The following is a 23,619-nucleotide window of genomic DNA, read 5'->3' on the forward strand; positions in this document are numbered from 1 at the left end:
CCTTCCTGCTGCAGCCACAGGGACTCCTGGGCCCACAGCCGCCAGCAGGCCACAGCCACGCAAAATCCACCTGCACACTCTCAAGGCCACCACAGTGTTGGCAACTGGGCCACCAGCATCTGGGCTGCTGCAAGGATGGATCTTTAAGCCTTGCAGCCTCCAAAGGCCCTGGGCTCTGCTTCCCAGCCTGCTCTGCACTGCCCTGAGCCCGCATTGTTCCAGAGACAAAAGCCAAGCCAAGCCAAGCATCCTCACCCTGCCCGCATTCCTGCTGCTGCCAGCAGCCACTGGCCCCTGGGCCCCCCTTGGGTGACAGCTGCAGGGACAGGGCAGCCTGTGCTGGGCAGGGGGCACGGGGCTTTGGGCCCTGGGGCAGCTGCTGCTGCTGCTGCTGCTGCTGATGCTGGGGGCCATGGGCCCAACAGGGCCCCGAGCTCAGCCCCTGCCCGGGTAGCTGCCCCCAAAGCCCCACATTCCCTGAGCATCCCCATCACAGCTGCCAGGATGAAATTGTACGGGTTTCAGGAAAGAAATTCTCCATAGTGAGTAAACCAAGGGATCCAATTGGAAAGTCAGCACCAGCTGATGTTTACAGCACCTTGACATAGGTGGCTGCAGGGCAGGTGAGATCTCCAGGGCCTCTGGCAGTGCCTGCTCTGCACGTGAGCCTGTGGGGCTGCTCCCAGTGTGACACAGCACCGGGCTCAGGCCTGCCCTCAGTCCCTCACAGCATATCCTAAGGAGCAGGCTCAGAAAGCAGTTTCAGATCACTTCCTGTAGATATTTCAAAGGACTACATGTCATTCAAGGAAGTCAAGGAAGTCACCTTGCACATTCAGTTTTGGTGTCGTTGCATGAGAAGCCATGAATGTGCATCTGAATGCACACTCTGGGCACTTCCACTGCCATCCCAAAGGGATTAGAAAGGACAGGCCACTGCTTTCAGCACTGCTGAGCTCCTCACTAACAATGATATTTCAGGAGGACGCAGGGTTTCGCAGGCCCACAGGCCTCTTGCTGGAACTATAATACCTCACAATAAAAATGACAAATTAAAGTGAGTCAGCCCTCTAAATGCAGTGTTTTATCAGGGCTTGCTGAACGCAGCGCTGGCACCCTGCAGCAGCATGAGGGATGAGGGCTGGCTCAGCTGGTGAAGCCCAGGGGACATTTTGAAACACCTGCATCCAGAGCCACCGGAGCAGTGAGTTGGGGGATGGCCGGCTGCAGTGCAGGATCCTTGGGAGATATTTTAGTCTTGTGGGTGGGCCACCCTTTACATCAGGGCTTGCTCTGGGTAACAAATTATCCAAAGTTGAGAGGGACATATATGTTGCAGTTAGGGAGGTTCTCCTTTCGTGGGGGAAGACTGTTATTAATGGAACTTGGAAATCATTTGTTCATTGGCTTTTAAAGGAGTTCCCAGATATTTCTGTTGATTCAATTTGTCATGTAGCATTAGTGGGACTCAGTTCAAGAAAGACTCTTTCTTTTGCAAACTCAGGGATGGATAAGAGTTGCAAAATTTTACCTAATTTTTCACATGATTTATACAGTTTTCTAAATGGTTCAATGACCTAATACTCAAATCATATTTTGAGTTATGCCCCCAGCATTCCTGAACCCACTGATACCAAGATAAGGGTGAGAGACAGGAACTGCTGTAAAGCACAGTCAAGCCACCTGCTGTCTGACATCTTCCCTCCTTCTCTACCCCCTACCCAGGTCACACAGGCCTGGATTCTATCCTAATCCATTCTCCTGTACCTCTCCTCCCTGGATACCCCTCAGGTAGCTCACAAAATGGAGTCTCTCCTCCGGAGGGGGTTGTCAATGTCAAACTCCCTCCCACCCTCAGCTCTCTCATCGGGTCTTCCCCGTGTTTGGTCCCACCCATGCATCAGGAACCACCTCTGCATTGGGATCCAGCGCTTCCTTGCCTACTCCCGCTGCCCTACCCCCTCCAACTCAGCCCCTTGTGGATCCCACACTCTCAGAGCCGGAAGTGTGAGGGGTGGTAACTGGAAGGGCGCCATCTTGGCTACCAAAGGCCCACAACACCGGGCCTGGCCAGGCCAGACACCCCAAGGCCCCACTCCTCTGCCAAAGACCAAATTCCATCTTTTGTAGAGGAGAGGGAAGGTTCATCTGACCTTCAGCATGAGCCTGAGGATTCTTGGCAGAGGATGCAGAAGCTGGCAGCTGAAGAGGGGGACTGGGAATTGGTAGCTAAAATACAAGCAGCACCGGTGCAGTACCAGAGTGGGGCTAACACCTGATGGGAAGCTGTCACACACGGGGAGATGAAAGACCTTTGTAAAGCAGCAAAAGATCATGGGAGAGGCTCACTGTATTTTAATAATTTGTTAAATGCCACCTTCACTGCACATGTTGTGGTGCCTCACGATCTGCTGCATTTTATGCCCATCCTACTTTCTCCCACTGAAAGTATTCTGTGGGAAGGAATGGGGAAATAACTAATAGAACAATTAATAAAGACTATGCTAGGGAAGACAGGTGGGCACACCTAACAGTAGTCCATCTAGCAAGTGAGGAAGATTTCACTAAACATCATTCAATAGACCTTCCCAGAGCTCTGTTAGAAGAGATAAAAGTGCTGCAAAGACAGCTCTCAAGCAGACACCCAATGGAGAAACACCTACTCTAGATTTCGCAGACATTTTGCAGAGACCGGGCAAATGCTTTCTAAAATTTATTGACCACGTTACACAAGCAATAGAGAAGCAAGGTGAACATCCAAAAGCCAGGAAGGTACTGCTTACTAAACTTGCTGAAACAAATGCTATCAACACCTGTAAAGACATTTTACCTTCTCTACCCCTCACTCCAAAGCCTACCATTGCACAAATGGTCAAGGCATGCACACTTAGGGCATCCTTATACTGTGATGCCAGCCTAGCTAAGGGTACCAGTCAGGGTGTAGTAGAGGTGCTAGAAGCCTCCCAAGTTATTCCCTTGCATACACAGGAAAAAGGACCTAGCTATAAGTGTAGGGAGATGGGACATTTTCAACAGTATTTTAAAAATAAAGCCTGTTACCAGGGACCTTCTAGCTGTCACAGGCAATGTCCTCTATGCCCCCCTCATCCACGCACTTTCCAACACCAGCAAAACCGGTGGCCTGCAGGAAACCCCACAGAGACGCAGAAAGGCCCCACACGATGACACCAAATGCAAGGCCATTCTGCCGCACTCTCCCCAACATCGTAGAGAACCACCACAGCGACCTTCTCAGATGCATCAGGACAGCTCGATCACTGCCGAAAACCCGACAGAAGACAGCTCTGCCCTGGAACCCAAAGGCAGCTGATCGGGGCCTTTTCATTTCCAATCCAAGATATTTATGTTCACCGTTTTCCCACAGGTAAATAGAGGCCTGAAGGATGGCCCGAAGACATTTTGATTTAAACCAACTCCAGGGAAGGGATGGAGACACTCACTCTACTACCTGAGGTACTCACCTTGACGTCTTTGCAGGAGATAACTGTCCGGGCTCTATGCTTAGACTCTCCCCTTTTCATTCAAAAAAAACCATTTATAGCCAGAGCCTACCTCTTACGAGACATGATCACCACGCCAGCTGATCCAATGTTGTTGTGGGCACAGACAACCGGCAGAAACAAACCCATTCTAAAGTGTGCTTTGTCATGTAATGGGAGAAAGAGATGTCTTTCAGGAGTATTAGCTACAAGAACTGATGTCACCATAATTTCCTGCTCTGATTGGCAAAAAGCCTGGCCCCTGGTTCCAGCTGCTGGGGTAATTATTAGCCCCCAGGGGAGCCACTACCAGCTTCTGGAGTCACAGTAACATCTGCATGGAAGGTCCTGAGGGCACAGTTGCTACAGTAAGATCATTCGTCACCCGGGCACCAAAAACAATTTGAGGAAAAGACCTCTTGTTCCAAAGGGGGACAAGGCTAGAGATCCTATCAACACCTCAGGATTTCTAGACGGGGCCATCGAGCAGCACGCCACCCTTCAGTTAACCTGGAAGACCAACGACCCCATATGGGTGGATCAGTGGCCCCTCCCAGGCAGAAAGTTAAAGGCCCTGCAGTCCCTCGTGCAGGAGCAGCTGTCTGTGGGCCACATTGTACCATCTACTAGCCCTTGCAATGTGCCTGTCATTATCATATGAAAGCCTGGCAAAGACAAGAGGCGGCTCCTGCAGGACCTCAGGAAAATGAACGAGGTCATTGGTGACATGGGTCCCCTCCAGTCCAGCCTGTCCTCAGCCTCCATGATACCTTGAGATTGCTGGTGGTGCGGCATGCCGTAGTTGTGGGTAGCAATTTTTGGAGTCCTCCTATTTTTTGGATATCTGCTTTGCCATTTAGTCTGTGATTGATGGAACCTGAGCATAGGAAGAGCATTGCTTTGAAGATTGCATGGATTGAGATGTGAATTAAGGCTAGTTCAGGGAGGTTTAGTCCAATTGTACCTATGATTACACTGTTATTGGCAGATGGTTGATATAGATCTTAATGACTACATTTTGACACCCCCATGCAGCCCAAAGACACCCTCCTGGTTTGCCTTTTCCGTCACTAAATCGACAAGCACCTTTACAGAGGTACCAGTGGACTGTATTCCCTCAACAAATGAAGAGTAGCCCCAATATTTGTCAATGGCTTGAAGTCCAAATTCTCTTGCCCTAATGCTAATCGCTTTTCATTATATGGACCATATAATGAACATCCTAATGCTGTCATTACTCACTACATGGACTACACAGTCGTTTGCGCAGAAGCTCAAATCATTTTGGATGTTGCCGTACAAGATGTCATCACTGCGATACAGGAGAAGGTTTTAAGATTGCAGCCGATAAAGTTCAAAGGACAGCCCCCTGAAAGTGTCTCGGCCTAAAAACTGCAGAGAGAACCATCACACCACAAACACTGCAAATCAAGGACAACCCAAAGACTCTGCAAGACCTCCACCAACTCTGTGGAACCATCAGTTGGGTACATTCACTGCTGGGAATCACCACAGAAGATCTCTTGCCACTGTTCCTGCTCCTTAACGGCAGTGAAGGGCTCGATTCCCGCCATCACTGACACCAGAGGCCTAAGCAACTGTACAAAACGTATCCTGGGTGATTCAAACTTAACAGGCACACAGATACCACCCTAATTTTCCTTTCTCCCTGACAATCCTTGGTGTAAGTCCAAAATTCCATGCATTATTCTTGCAGATTCTTTCTATCTCAGATACCCTGATAATAATGGATTGTGTTCTCAGATGACACCAACCTACTAAAATGATAACAACCCAACAGAAAGTTATTACACAACTTATCAGGAAAGCTAGAAAGTGTCTGTGCTCCCTTGCAGGAACAGACCTTGTGAATATATACTTCTCACTCAAGAGCACCTCAATTGACTACTTCAAACATCTGAAACACTGCAATATGCCTTAGATAGATTTTGGAAAGGCAAGGATCAGCCACCAATTCTACCATCCAAACATTCCTGTGCTGCTCAGGATTTTCAAAATTACCTGAGAACCGGCAAGATCCCTTGTAGCCACCTTCCCCAATTGTCAGGAACATGGCCTTGCTTCTGGCAGAGCTGGAGGCAATCCAAGAGGACTAGAGAGTCTCCACATCTGGCAATCAGACATCACACACTAAACTCCTTTGGACAGACTAAAATACACCCACGTCTCAATCAATGCCTTTACCAGTGTGTTTTTTGGCTCTGCCCATGCTGGAGAAAAATCAGAAGATGCTATAAAACATTACTTTTTCGTTTTTTCCACCTTAGCAATTCCACAGGAAATTAAAACTGATAATGCACTTGCTTATACCTTGCACTGATTCCAACAAGTTTCTGACCACTGCGGTATAAAACATGTCACAGGCATACCACACTCTGCCACAGGACAGTCCATAGCCAAGAGGGCCATTTGATCAATCAAAAGGATCCTTGATCAACTGAGAGGGGTAATCCAGATATTATCTTCCATTGAGAGACTGGCCAAGGCCTTTTACATACTCAACTTTTTGAACAACCCATTTATGGAGCCAACTCCCCCAGTCATCAGGCATTTTACTAATTCAGCTGCAGCCCAATTAAAAGACCAGCCACCTGTGTTGAGCAAAGACCCTGAATCTAAACAATTTATCGGCACCTTCCCATTGATTACTTGGGAAAGAGAAGATGCCCTTGTCTCTACGGAAACACTCCTAAGATCGATCCCAGCAAAATACATTAAAACTGTTTCTGGGAACGGCGAGGCAAACACCAGAGCCACAATCAGAAGAACAGAATGAAAGCCTAAGAGAGAGAGTAGCAGCCTGGAAAAGAAGAAGCAGAAGGACAGAAGAAGATCTCCTAAGCAGCGCTTACCACACACACCAAGACCAAGATGGCTCAGACATCATTAACCAGGACATATGACTTAACATTTGTAAAAATTATATTTATCATTGATATATGGTTCTTCTAATAAGCTGTGTTCACACCCTTGGCTTACAGAAGAGAAAATTTAGTGGGACCTGAACTTAAGTTCCACCTTCTAATCTCTTCATCTTTTTACTTTTAGTACACCCAAGCCTTCAGATACTACATCAGCTAAAGGCAGAGGATCCTGCCATTGGTTGCTGCTGCAGCAGGAATCTGATGCTCCTCACTGAGTCACATGCCTTCAGCTGGGTGCTTCCATTAACAAGCCACAATTTCATGGCCATGTAGAAGCCTGTCAGGCATTTGAAGGCATGTGTTTTTTCTACCTGCTGTCACATAGGGAGTCAGATTACCAGGGCATCCAGCTGCTGAAAGATCAAGGAAACAAGATCCAGACAGAAGGCAACATCGACTGGTTCACTGCACTTTCCAAACACAGGGGTTTGCGAGGCTGGCTTTAATCTTTAGTTAAGACTGTTGTGTGGGCTTTGTTTTTTGTATTCATTGTGTTGGTTACTTTATCCTTTTTTGCTTAATGCCTGCAAAACTCAATAGCAGAAGCCGTTTTTATAGATAACAAAAAGGGGGAGATGTGAGGGCCCAGGGGCCTACCACTGGAACTGTAATACCTCAGGACGAAGTGACCAAGGTAAAAGAGAGACACCGCTCTGAATGTAATGGTCTCGTCCATGGGCATTTTCAGGCCCATGGCGTTTTATTGGTATCACCCGGTTCAACTGCTGTATTTTCCTTATATGTATTCCCCCTGGAATGTCCTCACCTCTCCTGTACCGTTTTAGTCCTGGCTCTTTCCATTGCTCCCCGGCTTTTCCCCCCAGTTTTCCCTCTGTGTTCCAAGCCCCATTTTGTCTCCGTTCCTGGACGCTCTTCAGTGCAATCCACTGAAGTGTTTGCAGTTCCACACAAAGATCCCTCACTCACCTCGTTCACCAGCAGTTTAAGCAAGCATGCTCCCAGCTCTGCCTGTGCAGGTCACACAGAGAGGCTGGCTGTGGGCAGGCTGCAACACGGAACCTGAGTGCACCAGGGAACCCGGCCTCCAATAAAACGCACAAATGACAACACCCACCAAAAAAAAGACATGCATGTCTCTACATTTTCCTTATCCTCTCAGTCCTCATGCCATATTCCCCATTTTTCTGACTGGGAATTTGGCTTCTCTCTCTCTTGTCTGCAGGTCCAGACACACGTATGACCCGGCAGGAACAGCCTGACCCACAGGGAAGTGGAGGAGCACACTTTGTCAGGAACTTTAGTGACAGGACAAGCAAAAATGGGATCAAACTGCAAGAGATGGCAGACATTTGATAATGGGAAAAAGTTCTTTAGTCTGAGGGTGCTTGTCCCTGACACAGGGACCAGTGCAGAGAGGCTGTGGATGCCCCATACCCTGCAGCATCCAAGGCCAGGTGGGACTGGTGCCACAGCAACCTGCGGTCCTGGGAGGTTGCTCAGCTTGGAACCAGAAGATCATTAGGGTCCCTTCCAAGCCAAACCATTCAAGGATTTGATCATTCTGCCATCCCCATCTCCCACTGCGCAGTGGCCCTGAAACTTCAGTGACATCACAGCTCCCAGAGGGTTCCAGGTGGAACGTCCAGGACCTGGAAATGAGCACAGCAGACACTTCACCGGCTGCCAAGGGTCAGTTGCCTCTCTCTCTGCCCTCTGCCCCTCAGCTCTGAGGTGCTGCTGCTGCCTGGGCTTTTCCTGCTGCCTGATCTGGAGCGCCAATCCCAGCAGGATGTGCCCTGCTGTGCCCATGGAGGTACACTGCCATGCCAGGCAGGGGGCACCCGGCTTGGGCAGGCTGCAGCCATGTGGGGATGGATGGTGTGGGACAGGACTGGGAGATTGTGCTGCCTGTTGCAGACTGACAGAGACACTGTGGACGACATGGAAGTGGCCCAGGGGTTGGATGAGGATGAAATGATGGAGATGGACTCCTCTTCTACTTCCATGTCCTCCCCTGTTGAGGACATGGAAGTAGAGGAGGAGGAGACCATTGAAGAGATGGAGGTGGATGAGGAGGATGACACCAAGGAGATGGAAGTCGACAGGAACTATGAGGAGGAGCCCATGGTCCTTGGATGAAGATGGAGCCCCACAGGTCAGACAGGCAGATGCTTCCCACACCCTGCCCACACACACACTGGGTCCCCTGACGCCAGGCTGGGGCTGGGCTGGATGGCCCCACTCAGGGACACGGTGCCCGCAGGGGGCCTGGATTGTGCCGCCACAAGCACCAGCCCCGGCCTGCCCTGTGCTTGCCTGGGGCCACGCCAGCCCTGCCAGCCCCGGCCCAGTCCCTGGGGCCCAGCTCCCAGCCCTGCTGGGCCCAGTGCTGCCAGCTGAGTCCAGCTCTGCTGCTTCCTTTCTTCCAGGACTCATGCACATGATGGCAAAGATCCGATGCCCTTGTAAATACTTTTGAGAGTTTAGTAGTTCCCTGTAAATACGTTCGTTACATTCCAAGTTTCCTGTAAATATGTTCACTACGTTTGAAGTTCTCTGTAAATACGTTTTGAAGATTGTTAGTCCATCGGATCCCATGTAAATATGTTCTGTACATTGTTGTTGTTATAATGATTGTTATAACGAAACATGTTGTGCAAATCCTAGATTTGCCAATCTTCGGCAAATAAATACTGTTTCTTTTTAAAACCTGACTCCTCTCTGCCATTCGGTTGGGCACAGGCAGCCTTTGCACACTTGTGGGTTCCACTTGTTCCGGGTTCCCAGGGCTGGAGGTCCCAGGGGGTTCTGGCACGGCCACCCCGGGGCTGGGCGTCCCTGTGCACAGGGGCTCCCACTGACACCGCTCCTGGCACTGGGCACTGCTGCTCTTCCTGCCCTGGGGCACAGCGCTGTCCCCAAGAGCTCAGCTCTCTCTCACCAGCTCTCACCCAGGGGGCTCTCACAGCACTGGCCCCTGCAGCCATGCCACCAAAGCAGGCAGCAAACCTTCAGCCACCCTTCCTGCTGCAGCCACAGGGATTTCTGGGCCCACAGCCGCCAGCAGGCCACAGCCTTGCAAAACCCACCTGCACATTCTCAAGGCCACCACAGCCTTGGCAACTGGGCCACCTGCATCTGGGCTGCTGTAGGGACTGATCTTTAAGCCTTGGAGCTCCAAAGACCTGGGCTCTGCTTCCCAGCCTGCTCTGCACTGCCCTGAGCCCGCATTGTTCCAGAGACAAAAGCCAAGCCAGGGCATCCTCACCCTGCCCGCATTCCTGCTGCTGCCAGCGGCCACTGGCCCCTGGGCCCCACTCGGGTGACAGCTGCAGGGACAGGGCAGGCTGTGCTGGGCAGGGGGCATGGGGCTTTGGGCCCTGGGGCTGCTGCTGCTGCTGCTGCTGGTGGGGGCCATGGGCTCAACAGGGCCCCAAGCTCAGCCCCTGCCCGGGCAGCTGCCTCCAAAACCCCACACTCCCCGAGCATCCCCATCACAGCTGCCAGGGGGAAATCCCACGGGCTTCAGGAAAGAAATTCCCCACAGTGAGTAAACCAAGGGATCCAATTGGAAAGTCAGCACCAGCTGATGTTTACAGCACCTTGACAAAGGTGAGATCTCCAAGGCCTCTGGTAGTGTCTGCTCTGCACGTGAGCCTGTGCGACTGCTCCCAGTGGGACACAGCACTGGGCTCAGGCCAGCCCTCAGTCGCTCACAGCTGATCCCAAGGAGCAGGCTCAGAAAGCATTTCCAGACCACTTCCTGTAGATATTTCAAAGGACTACATGTCATTCAAGGAAGTCACCTTGCACATTTAGTTTTGGTGTCGTGGCATGAGAAGCCATGAAGGTGCCTCTGAATGTGCACTCTGGGCACTTCCACTGCCATCCCAAAGGGATCGCAAAGGACACGCTTCTGCTTTCAGCACTGCTGAGTTCCTGACCCAGCAATGAAGTCTCAGGAGGACACAGCGTTGTGGAGGCCCAGGGGCCTAATCCTGGAACTTAAATTCCGTACGACAAAAATGGCAAATTAAAGTAAAAGTGAGGCAGCCCTTTAAATGCAATGTTTTATCAGTTTTATCAGGGCTTGCTGAGGGCAGCATCAGCACCCTGCATCGGCAACAGGGCCGGCTCAGCTGGTGAAGCCCAGGGGACATTTTGAAACACCTGTATCCAGAGCAACCAGAGTAGTGAATGGGGGGACAGCCGCCTGCAGTGCAGGATGCTTGGGTGATATTTTAGACCTCTGGGTGGACCTCCCTTTACATCAGGGGCAGCTCTGGGTAACAAATTATCCAAAGATGAGGGGGACATATATATTCGAGTTAGGGAGGTTCTCCTTTCTGTGTGGAAGAGTTTTACTAAAGGAAGTTGGAAGTCGTTTGTTCATTGGCTGTTTACGGAGCTTCCAGACATTTCTGTGTATTCAGTTAGTCCTATAGCATTCGGAGACTGAGTTAAGGAAAGTCTCTATTTTTTGAAAACTCAGGGAGTGAGAAGAGTTGCAACATTTTACCCAATTTTTCATATGATTTATAGAGTTTTCTCAAGGGTTCAAAGTTCAAATATTCAACCCAGACTTTCTGTTCTGCCCCTGGCATTCCTGAACCCACTGATACCAAGATAAGTGTGAGAGAGGGAAACTGCTGTAAAGCACAGTCAAGCCACCTGCTGTCTGCCATCTCCTCTCTTTCTCTACCCCCTACCCAGGTCTGTACTGGTCACACAGGCTTGAATTCTACCCTAACCCATTCTCCAGTACCTCTCCTCACTGGATACCTCTCAGGTAGCTCACAAAATGGAGTCCCTCCTCTGGAGGGTGTTGTCAATGTCAAACACCCTCCCACCCTCAGCTCTCTCATCGGGTCCTGCCCCTGTTTGGTTCCCACCCCTGCATCAGGTACCACCCCTGCATTGGGATCCAGCGCTTCCTTGCCTACTCCCGCTGCCCTACCCCCTCCAACTCAGCCCCTTGTGGATCCCACACTGTCAGAGACAGAAGTGTGAGGGGCGGTAACTGGAAGGCCGCCATCTTGGCTACCAAAGGCCCACAACACCGGGCCTGGCCAGTCCAGTCACCCCAAGGCCCCGCTCCTCTGCCAAAGACCAAGTTCCCTCTTCTGGAGAGGAGAGGGAAGGTTCATTCGACCTTTAGCATGAGCCTGAGGATTCTTGGCAGAGGATGCAGAAGCTGGCAGCTGAAGAGGGAGACTGGGAATTGGTAGCTAAAATACAAGCAGCACCGATGCAGTACCAGAGTGGGGCTAACCCCTGATGGGAAGCTGTCACACACGGGAGATGAAAGACCTTTGTAATGCAGCGAAAGTCCATGGGAGGGTCTCACCATATTTTATTAATTTGTTAATTGCCGTCTTCGATGCACATGTTATGGTGCCTCACGATCTGCATTATTTTATGCACATCCTATTTTCTCCTACTGAATTCATTCTGTGGGAAGGAATGGGAGAAAAAATTAATACAACAACAATTGACAGACTATGCTGGAGAAGGCAGGCGGGCACACATAACACTAGAGATCTACCCAAGGAGGAAGATTTCATTAAAGCTGAGAATCAAGTAAGAGACCTTCCCAAGCTGCGTTAGCAGAGATAAAAGGTGATGCAAAGACAGGTCTCATGCAGACACCCAATGGAGAAACACCTACTCTACATTTCACAGACATTCTGCAGGGACCTGGGGAATCCATTCTATAATTTATTGACCGCCTTACACAAGCAATAGAGAAGCAAGTTGAACATCCAAAAGTCAGGAAGGTACTACTTCCTACCCTTGCTGAAACAAATGCTAACAACACCTGTAAAGACATTTTACCCTCTCTACCCCTCTTCCCAAAGCCAAACATTGCACAAATGGTCAAGGCATGTGCCCTTAAGGCATCCTAACACCTTTATGCCAGCCTAACTAAGGCTTCAAATCAGGGTGTAGTAGAGGTGCTAGTAGCCTCTCAAGTTATTCCCTGACATACACATGAAAAAGAACCTGGCTTTAAGTGTAGGGAGATGGGGCATTTTCAACAGAATTGTAAAATACAGGCTATTACCAGGGACCTTCTAGGTGTCACAGCCACTGTCCTCACTGCCCCCTTGTCCACACGCTTGCCAACACCAACAAAACCGGTGGTCTGCGGGAAACCCTACACAGATGCGGAAAGGCCCTGCATGATGACACCAAATGCGAGGCCGTCCCACCCTACTCACCTGTACATCCTTGAGAACCAGCACAGCGACCTTCTCAGATGCATCGGGAGAGCTCGAGCACTGCAGAAGAGAACTCGACAAAAGACAGCTCTGCCCTGGAACCCAAAGGCAGCTGGTAACAGCCATTACAATTCCAGTCCGCGATATTTGTGTTCACCATATTCCAACAGGCAAATACGGGCCTGAAGAACGGCGCAGAGACATTTTGATTTTAACCAACACCAGGGAAGAGATGGAGACACTCACTATACTACCTGAGATAGTCACCTTGATATCTTTGCAGGAGATAACTGTCCAGGCTCTATGCTTAGATCCTCCCCTTTTCATTCCAAAAGGAACAGTTATAGCCAGAGCCTACCTCCTACTGCACATGATCACCACACCAGCTGATCCAGTGGTGATGGGGGCACAGATTACGGGCCGAAATAGACCCGTTCTAAAGTGTGCTTTGTCGTGTAAAGGGAGAAAAAATGTCTTTCACGATTGTTATATACAGGACCTGACATCATGATAATTTGCTGCTCTGATTGGCTAAAGGATGACCCCTGGTTCCAACTGCTGGGGTAATTTTAGCCATATGGAGAGCCACTACCAACTTCTGGAGTCAAGACACCATCTGCATGGAAGATGCTCAGGGCACAGTTGCTACAGTAAGATCATTCATCACCTGGGCACCAATAACACTTTGGGGCAGAGACCTCTTGTCCCAGTGGAGGACAAGGCTAGAGATCCTATCAACACCTCAGGATTTCTAGACGGGGCCACTGAGCAGCGCCACCACCTTTCAGTTAACCTGGAAGACCAATGACCCCATATGGGTGGATCAGTGGCCCCTCCCAGGCAGAAAGTTAAAGACCCTGCAGTCCCTCTTGCAGGAGCAGCTGTCTGTGGGCCACATTGTACCCATCTACTAGCCCCTGGAATGTCCTTGTCCTTGTCCTACAAAATCCTGGCAAAGACAAGAGGCTGCTGCTGCAGGACCTTAGGAAAATCAATGAGGTCATTGAGGACATGGGTCCCCTCCAATCCGGCCTGCCCTCAGCCTCCATGATACCCCACGATTGATAGATGGTTGTTATAGAAATAAATGACTGCGTTTTTGACACCTCCTTGCATCCTAATGACAGATCCGTTTTGCCTTTTACGTCCCTAAAACGACAAGCACCTTTACAGAGGTACCAGTGGACCGTATTTCCTCAAGGAATGAAGCAGAGCCCAACTATTTTTCAATGGCTTGGAGCCCAAATTCCCTCACCCATGTGGAAAAGATATCCTAATGCTATAATTTTTCATTACATGGGTAAAACATTAGTTTGAGAAGAGGCTCAAAACATTTTGGATGTTGCAGTACAAGATGTCATCATGGCAGTACAGGAGTAAGGTTTTGAGATTGCAGCAGATAAATTCCAAAAGACAGCGCCCTGGAAGTACCTCGGTCTAAAGACCACAGAGAGAACCATCACACCCCAAACACTGCAAATCAAGGGCAACCCAAAGACTTTGCGAGAACTGCACCAACTCTGTGGAAGCAGTTTTGGTGTCGTGGCATGAGAAGCCATGAAAGTGCCTCTGAATGTGCACTCAGGACACTTCCACTGCCATCTCAAAGGGAACACAAAGGACAGGCCTCTGCTTTCAGCACTGCTGAGCTCCGCACCCAGCAATGAAATCTCAGGAAGAGGCAGGAATTTTGCGCACCACGGAACCTGGCCTCTAACAAAAGGCATGAATCCCACAGCCCACATAACCCAATGGCCTTGTATGTCTGTACCTTTTCCTTCTTCTCTCTTCTCTTGTGTCACTTTTCCCATTTTCTTTGTCTTGGAGCTTGGCTTCTCTCTCTTCTGTCTGCAGGTTCAGCCGCATGTGTGACCCTGCAGGAACAGCCTGACCTGCAAGCAAAAGTTACGCTGTTTCAGAGCACTGCACTGCTCCAGCTTGGGGAGGAACTGGGAGCTGGAGACACATGCTCCTCCTTGGGAGAAGCTCCTGCCCATCCTGCACAATGAGGAATGGGATATCCACCACTGACCCCCCTCCCATCCAGCAGCATCCCTAAAGTGCTGTGTCATAGGAAGGAGACCAGGACACCAGATGGTTCATCATGGCCCGCTTTATTGAAAAAGTATCAAACACTTATACAGCAAATAATAAGCTTATGAATATTCTGTAAGCCAAGCAATCTATTGGTTAAACTATAGCATTAACTCATCCACATTCCTTTGAGACTACGTTCTCTATCTCTCCTGCCTCACTGTCCATTTCTTTATCATGTTTTGAGAGAATCAAGGACACATTATCTCACACCTGCAAGATTTGAAACTAACTATGGTCTTGTACTTTTCCATTCTCTATCCTGCTACAGAAACAAAAAAGGCCTCTGCCTGTCTCTGCCCTAGTTAGGACATCTTTCCCAAATTAATTCGGCTGTGTCCCCTCTCCTCAAGCCACTCTTTGACAAAACTCTCCACAGCACCATACTGAGAGTGACCGGGTTCATAATGGAATCATACTGGGAGGGACTAGAAACATACTGGGAGTGCCTGGAACTATAGTAGGGGTGACTGGGAACACCTGGGACCATGCTGGGATCATGCTGGGATCATACTGGGTGTGACTGTGATGGTACTGGGATCATATTGAGTGCAACTGGAAGTGACTGGGAGCATCCTGGGGGTGACCGGGAGACACAGGGCCCATGCTGGGAGTGACCTGGGGGAAACTGGGGCAACTGGCTCAGCTGGGGCTCAGGGTTGCTCTCCCCCCAGGGCTGCCCTGGGTCCTGCTGCCACCCCTGGCCCACAGAGCTGAGGGACAGGGGACAGCTGAGGGACAGGGGACATGGACGGGGACAGCTGAGGGACGGGGACAGGGACAGCCGAAGGACAGGGGACAGCTGAGGGACAGCCGAGGGACAGGGGACAGACAGGGAACATGGCCTGGCCGAGGGACACTTAGCTCCAGCACTTTGGGCTGTTGCCATTGGGCACCCAGCATGGGCGCAGGGGCAGAATCCCCTCCAGGAACTGTTGTTTGCTTTGAGCTTTGCTCGGGAACATTCCCCAGGAGCCCCTGCAGTGGCTGCAGCCGGGCCGGGTGCCCGGGGCCACCAAAGCAACTCCGGCAGTGCCCTCCTGCCCCGGGCAGGGACAGAACAGCCAAGGAAAGGTTCGTGCTGGGCTCAAAGCAGGGACAGGGCACTCCCCTGGTGCTGCCATGGGCACAGCAGAGCCAGTCTGAGCAAAGGATTTGGATTGACGTCCCATGGAATCCCAGCAGGGATTATTTCTCATTGCACTGCTGGCATTGCATTGGTCATCCATTCAAATAATTTCCCCATGGAATTCCAGTGGCAGTGGGTTAGGGGGAAGATCCATCCATGGAATTCTTACCTGACTGGAATGAGAGTGAGATCTGGCCATGGAAATTCCATGGTAATTCCTGCATTCCCAAGTCCCCCATTCCTGAATCCCCCCATTCCCATAGGAATTTCCCTTCTGCTCCCACACCCACCTTTGTGCTCCAGAGCCACCCAACCCCATCTGATGTATTTCCACCCAGGTGTGTCCCAGGTAATGCTTCGTCTGCTCCACCATGATCCCTTTGGATTCCCAGCACCTCTGTCTGATCCAGGTGGCACCATCGGACACTGCAAAGCTCCTGGATCCCAGCTGGAAGGAGATGAAATCCCAGCCCTTGTAGCCATACTGGTGGCATCCATGGATGCTCCATTGGACAGGAGGTCACAGCTGGAAACCACTTGCAGCATGTGGAGACCTGGGAAGGAGGATAGAACAGATCCATGGAGTTTTGTCCCAGCCCCAGGGTGCCCCTTGGATTCCCATCCCAGCCTCACAGTTCCCCCCCTATCTGCAGAGATCCCATCCCAGCCCCTCAGAGTCCTCCATTTCCACAGATCCCAGTCCAGCCCTGGCTCCTCCCAGTCCCCCCACTCTGGTTGTACCAGCCCCGTCTCCAGGGAACTGTCAGCCACGGGCCGGGTCCTGTCCTTGAGCCGGGGCTGGTTATCCCAATATCCCAGCTTTGGCTATCCCAATATCCCAGCCCTGGCTATCCCAATATCCCAGCCCTGTCCATGCCAATATCCCAGCCCTGGCAATCCCAGTGTCCCAACTCTGGCTATCCCAATATCCCAGCCCTGGCCATCCCAATATCCCAGCTCAGCTCCTCCCACCATCCCTGCTTTCTGTGGCTCCATCCGGCCCCGCTCGCCGCCCCAGTGCTCCCAGGGGGTCCCATCCACATCCCCCACAATCAAGGACTGGGGACCCCCGGGCTGGGCTCCGACAGCGCCACTTCCAGGTACTGTAGGGAGGGGAGAATGGGGGGACACAGAGTTTTGGGGGAGCTGGGGGGATGAAAGTGAGAGTTTGGGATCCAGGGGGTTCCAGAGGCCAAGGAAAAGGGGGAGATGAAGAGCTGGCAGAGCTGGGAAGGAGGTTCAGGGGCTCGGAGTCAAGGAAAGGGTTGAAGGGACTGGGAGAGCTGGGACTGGGGAAACAGAAGAGGCTACAAAACCCCGACCAGAACAAAGCCAGCCACAGCTATTAAAATCTTACCACCATGTCCCCTCCCCCCAACACAACTAAAACCAAAAACTTCTACATCCTACAACTCATACAAAATAACCCTACAACTAAACACAAAACTGAAAAACCAACCATAAAGCCAATCCTAACACAACCCAACCACAACTTCCACCACAAATTACTGGCGGGTCAGATGTTAACCCTTTCAATACTTCAATCATCCCTCAAGTAAAAGAAAAAACAAAATAGAAACATTAAAAAAACCCCATAAAGCTATCAAAGTCAGAAAGGAAGAAATAAATACCCAATAAAAAAGAAGAAAAAAATACCTTAATCTTGAAACTAAAATCCTCTTATAATCTATAAAGAAAAACCTCTTTTTCTTTATAGCACATAAAACTATAAAAAAGTTTAAATATTCAAAATAATATCAAAGAAAAACCTACATATTAAAATAAATTATAAAGTAACTGCAATTTCATAAAAAGTTCAGGCAGAAAAAAAAGAAATCCAGTACCCACAAGAGAAGATCTCTATTTCCAGAGACAAAAATATTTAAAAAGTAGATAATAAAAACATTTACCTTTAAACAACTCACCTTTAAAACAATACCTCAGAACTTGACATGACCCATCAATAAGCTGTAAAAAAGCCTGTAGCAATAAAAGAATTTCACAATAACAAAGTTCCCCAGACAACTGTTATGCATGGCAAAATTAAGGGTCACAAAAAAATATTTTTCCTCCTGTAAAAAAACTCCATAAACTTAACAAGAAAAACTTCTCTCCCTAAAACTTAAAAAAAGACAATTCTAGAAAGAGTAAACTACTAGAAATTTTTAGTTTAGTTTCTTTACATTGTCAGGTTAAAGAAAAAAAGTTGTAAACAAAAAAATTGTTCTAAAGAATTTAATTCTTACTACCTTTTTTTCATTTGCTTTTACTAAAATTTTCTTTATACCCTTTTAAAACTTTAAGCCTACTTTACCTTTCTCATAATCCTATCTCACAACAAAATAAATACATAAATAATTACTGACACTAAAACCAACCACACTCATCAATACATTAATTAAGAGATCTTAAGATTGGAAAAAATCTTACATTAACAAAGCAAAACCACTACAATGTTGTGATAAACCATTTGCCAAAGTTTCTCTGATTTTCTAAAGTTGACAGTAAAGGCTGTTTGGTTGTTTGGAGCTCCTGAGAATCTCTTGCTGGTATTTCTCCAGTGAGCTCAACCAGAGGACACAAACAATTGCAATTCCTTTTAAATGTCTCCTTGAGAGAGTTGTTTGGGGGATGGGAGTCAGGGCTTGTCTGTCCTGCTTGGCACAGCCCAGGCAGGGCTTTCCCAGCCACATTCCACACTCCATTGCCCAGCTGCAGCCGCTGGTGCCTCTGAGTTGTGCTGCCCCAGCCCCAGGGACGCTCTCCTTGTCTGCCCATTCCCCCACGGTCTCTGGGCAGGGATGGCCTCAGTGGGGGCTGCTGACATCCTCAGCACCTTGGAGGCTGCTGCTGAATTTTCCTGCTCCAGAGGCTTGTTCAGCCTTCAGCTCTTCAGTGCAGGAATTCAGTGTCCCAGGGCTCATTAACATTGAGAACACCTGAACAAGCCAAGCCTCTGGGAACAATTTGATTTTAATTTTCAAACCATTTGTGGTTAGGTAGATCTCAGTAGTGTATTCAAAGTGAATACATGATATTTAAAAAGACAGCAAGAAGAGATTTTTTAGATCCTGTTTAGATTTTATTTCCTGTTAATTTATTGATATGTGCAGTCCCCAATGGACTGAATTCAGGTACCTCCTCATGCAGATATGGAATGGAATAGATATGAAAATCAAGACCCTTCATGGCTGGCAATCAATCAGATCTGTCCCTACCCCCACCCCACCATTTCCCCCGCCCAAGCCCTGGCACTCAGAGCAGCCTTGTGCAAATCTGAGCTCCCTCCAGCCCAGGCTGCACCTGCAGCTTTCAGCTCCTTGGCTCCAACTCCCACCTGCTTTCCTTGGAGAAGGAGCTGCCCAAGACACAGAGGGATGTTCATTTCTTGTCAGCCAACAAAGCCAAGGGAAGGCACAGCTCCATCAATGCAACAGTCATTCCTCTGCTGGATATTAAATCCACTTTCCAGAGCAGACAGTCTCAGAGCAGTGGAAAATACCTTCTGTGTCCAGCACAGATCCCAAGGTCCCCCCCAAACTCTCCCTGCCCCAATTGTGCCCAGATTTGCTCTTTGCACACACGAGTCACAGGCTGAAGTCAGGGGCCCTCTACATTCCCAGATGGAGGAAAAGAGAGAAAGGGGATGAAGAAAACTCCTGTGCAGAGCCAAGGTCCTCTCAGTTGAAAGGCACTTGAATGACCAGAGAGCACCTGGAGGAAGAAACCTGGGAGCAGTGGGAAGGACAAAGATCCAGCTGGTCTAGTGAAGATATATACTCAGATATGGCCATTTAAAAAGGAGAGCTGAAAACATCTGAAGGCAAAGGGAGATGATAAACAGAATATTGGTGATGCAAGTAGATGGGAAGATCAGCCTTTCTTTTCCTGCCATCAGTAAACTTCGAGGTAGTTGCTGTTCCTGGTGGGAAAACTTTGTCTTGTCTTAAAAGTACTCAAATGACCCAGATAATAAAAATGTGCTTCCATATTATAAAATAAATAGGGGTTAACACCTGTGCCCCTTTCCAGGCAGGCATCAGCTGTGTGCCCATGAACAGGCAGTGCCACTTGTGCCCTGAGGTGCCCAGCTGGGATTGCATCTCTCCCAGAGCACCTGGAGCAGAGCAGAGCACCTTGCAAGCTGCAGGTCCCTGACAGTCCCGCAGGGCTCCTGTCCCATCGACATCTGCTCTGCTCCAGTCTGAAACAGGGCCCAGCATGGTGCTGGGATCATCAGAGAGCTGTGTGCTAGAATTCAATGCCCTCCCCATCCCTCAGCAGCCCTTCATTTCCCTCCTGCAGCCTTGGTCTCCAGCCAAGCCATGGAGACTCTTTGGGCTCTGGAATGTTCCTGCAGCCCCCAAGGGCAGCTGAGCTCTACCTTTGGCACAGTCAGGCCTGGCCAGCACAGGCCATGCTCAGCAATTGCTTGTGTGTGCCTGGCCTTGCTGTCAGCCCCGGCAGCAGCTGCGTGGCCCCTTGGTGGCCCTGTGCTGGCCCAGCCATGGTGGCCCAGCCCCTGTGCAGGCCCAGCCCAGACCAGGAGCATTGCGGCTGGAAACGGCCCCTGTGCCGCGGTGCCCACAGCAGCCTTGGGGCTCTGTGCCCCATGGCCTCCCTGCTGGGCAGCCTCTGCCAGCTCCTGCAGAGCCCGTGGCACCTGTGGGGCTGCACAGACAGCCCTGCCCCGGGTTCTGCCAGCCTCTGGGCCAGCAGAGAGGAAGCCAGGGCTGGCCATGGCTGGGAACAGGCCCTGAGGAGGATGGAGCTGGGCCACAGCCAAACTCAGCCCAGGCCAAAGCTGGGCTCAGCAGCCAGGGCTGCCAAGGGCTGGGCACAGAGGCTGGCACTGGCAAATGTCCTGGGCCCCCTCCCTACTCTGTCCATGCCACCAAGGGCACAGAGCAGCCTCCTCTCTGGGCCACTTGCCTGTTTGCAATGCCTTGCACAGGCACTGGCCCTGCCCCACAAGGCCTGGCCTGAGTCCTGCCCCTGCACGTTCAGTCAGGCTGAGATGGACACTGATGGTTTCTGGGCCAGGCTCTCTGAGCCCAGCTCCCTGCAAGCTCTGCCAGCTGCTCTGAGCTCTGGGCAGCACCAAGGGCCTCTCCCCAGCCCAGCCCAGCTGGCTCTGGCCCCACAGCTCTGCTCAGGCCAGGCTGCTCTGGGCACTGCCCCACGGCCTCAGCCCCTGGCAAGGGCACAGCAGCAGCTGCAGCTGCCACAGGACACAGCCCCAGCCATGGGGGAAGGTGCTTGGCCAAGGCCAAAGGAGGCTCCCTGGCTGCCCTGCTCCCCTCTGCCTGAGGTGCTGAGAGCTCTGCAGCCCCTGCTGCCATCCCATCTGCCCAGGGCAGCACAAGAGCCCCGGCCTTGGAGCCCTCAAGAGCTGCTCCTGCTCCAGGCCCAGGGCCCATCCCAGAGCTGGGGCAGCCACAGAGCTGTGCTCATTTCTGTTCATTGCTGCTCTGATGGGGATGGATCCTCAGCCACTTGGAGGTTGCTGATGAATTTTCCTATTCCAGGGGCCTCTTCTTTCTTGAGCTCTTCAGTTCAGGAATTCAGTGAGAAAAGCAAAAATTATTTTTTCTAAACATCTGATCAAGACAAGCCACTGGGAATAATTTAAATTTTCAATTTTTCTGTCGTTAATTTGACAGACTTAAAAAGTTAATTCAAAGTGAATATAGTGTATTGAAAACAATGCCAAGTGAACTGCTTTTTCCTGTTTTCTATTCCTCTTTATAGATTGATATCAGCAATGGCACTTGATATTAGCCCCCAACACCTTCTAATGCATTCTGAGCAGATGTGAAAACCAAGACCCTTCATGGCTGAAAATTAATAATACTTTGTCATCACCCTCTCCCCACCATTTCCCTCATAAAACCACTGGCACTCCTATGGATCAGGAATGGTGTAGCCAGCAGGAGCAGGGCAGTGATTCTTCCCGTGCACTCAGCACTGGTGAGGCCACACCTCGAGTGCTGTGTCCAGTTCTGGGCACTCCAATTTAGGAAGGCCATGGAGGGGCTGGAGCATGTCCAGAGAAGGGCAACAAGGGTGGTGAGGTGTCTGGAGCACAAGTCCTGTGAGGAGCGGCTGAGGGAGCTGGGGTGGTTTATTCTGGAGAAGAGGAGGATGAGGGGAGGCAAGGCGGTAGCAGGACACAGGTTGGACTTGATGATCTCCAAGGTCTTTTCCAACCTTCCTGATTCTGGGATTCTCTGAAAGAACCCTTGGAGCAGTTGCAGGATGAGCCCTGGGCCTCCTCTTCAGAAGCTCCAGCAGCCCAGGTCCCTCAGCTTCTCCTGACAGCCCCAAAGCCCATCCTGTCAGTCCTGCAGAGCCTCTGCAGCTCCTCCTCACTGCCCCGAAAAGGGAGCCCCAGAGCCAGACACAGCAGCCCAGATGTGCCCCCCGGCCTGGGGTGTCTCTGGCAAGGGAGCAGCACCAGGCACTGCAGGAGCCTGCAGACAATTCCTGCAGCATTTGTAGGATGATCCTGCTGCCCAAGGGACGTTCCCATGGTGCCAAGTCAGGAACTGCAATGGGGAGTGGGGCCAGAGAGGGATGGGCAAACAGGCATGGGCTGTTTGCAGGGCAGGGAACAGGGCTCGGGAAGAGGAAGAAATTTGTATCAGGAAGAGTAAAGAAAGCAAAGGTGAAGCCAAGGAAATTCTCAGGGCAGTTTGGAAGTGGCTGCCAGGCAGCCCTGGCTGCAAAAAACAACATCTGCAGTGGGACAGGGAACTCCCAGCTGATGGGAACAAACTTTCTGGCTGACTGCAGAGGCCAGGACAAAGCTGAGTGGTTTCCCTGGTGTCCCCCAGCCCTTGCTGGCCCCAGGGGCTGATGGCATTTGTGCTCCCTCAGCTTCATGTCCCCACAGCAACAGCATGGGGGTGCTCCCCCTGCTGTGTGCAATGCAAACAGGGGCTGCTGAGCCAGTGCTGCCATGTCTGGGCCTGCAAGGATGGGGCACCTGTGTGAGCTGGGGAGAGGCCAGGGCTGCAGAGGGGGGGATGTTGTTGGAAGCTCCATGAGGACGCTCTGGGACGCTGCTCTGTGCTGGCCAGCGCACTGGGGATGGATCAGCCCCTGCTCTTCCCATCTCCCCCAGGGCCCTTGCAGAGCCCCAGCCATGCTGTTTGCCCCCAGCCTGCCCACGGCCAGCCTGGGGCTGCTCACGGGGGTTTTCTGTGCTGAGCATTGGCCTGGCTGTGTTCTTGAGAGAGCCTGGGCAAGGAGCCTGGAGCCCCCAGGCCCTGGGCTGAGGCGTCAGCGCTGCCCCAGCAGTGCCCATGGCCTGTCCCTGCTGCAGCCCCGGCACTGCCACCCCCAGGGCTGTGCCCGGCCCCGAGAGCACTCAGGCCCTACAGCAACACCAGGGCCACCAGGGCAGCGGGGCAGGGCCACGGCAGCAGCACTGGCAACACCAAGTGCTGCTGCTGCTGCTGGGCACAGCTGCTGGGCCAGCACTGATCTGCCCCAGCTCTGCACACAGACATTGCTGCTGCAGCTCCAGAGAAGGCAACACAAGGGCATCTCTGCAGAAAACTCTGCTGGAAGATCCTTTAGGTCATTTAGAGGCACTGACAGTGCAGCCCCTCATTGACACAGTCGCCGGCTATGGGAAAGTGGAGAGAAACAAAATGAGACATGGCAAAAGAATGGCTTTTCTTTGTGGACAGTATGAAAAAATCAAAGTAAAGGAAAAAACTTTCAAAATGAAAGCAATAAGAAGTATCAAAGATGCTTTTATT

This window comes from Zonotrichia albicollis, chromosome 24 (assembly GCF_047830755.1).
Source record: "Zonotrichia albicollis isolate bZonAlb1 chromosome 24, bZonAlb1.hap1, whole genome shotgun sequence".
NCBI lineage: Eukaryota > Metazoa > Chordata > Aves > Passeriformes > Passerellidae > Zonotrichia > Zonotrichia albicollis.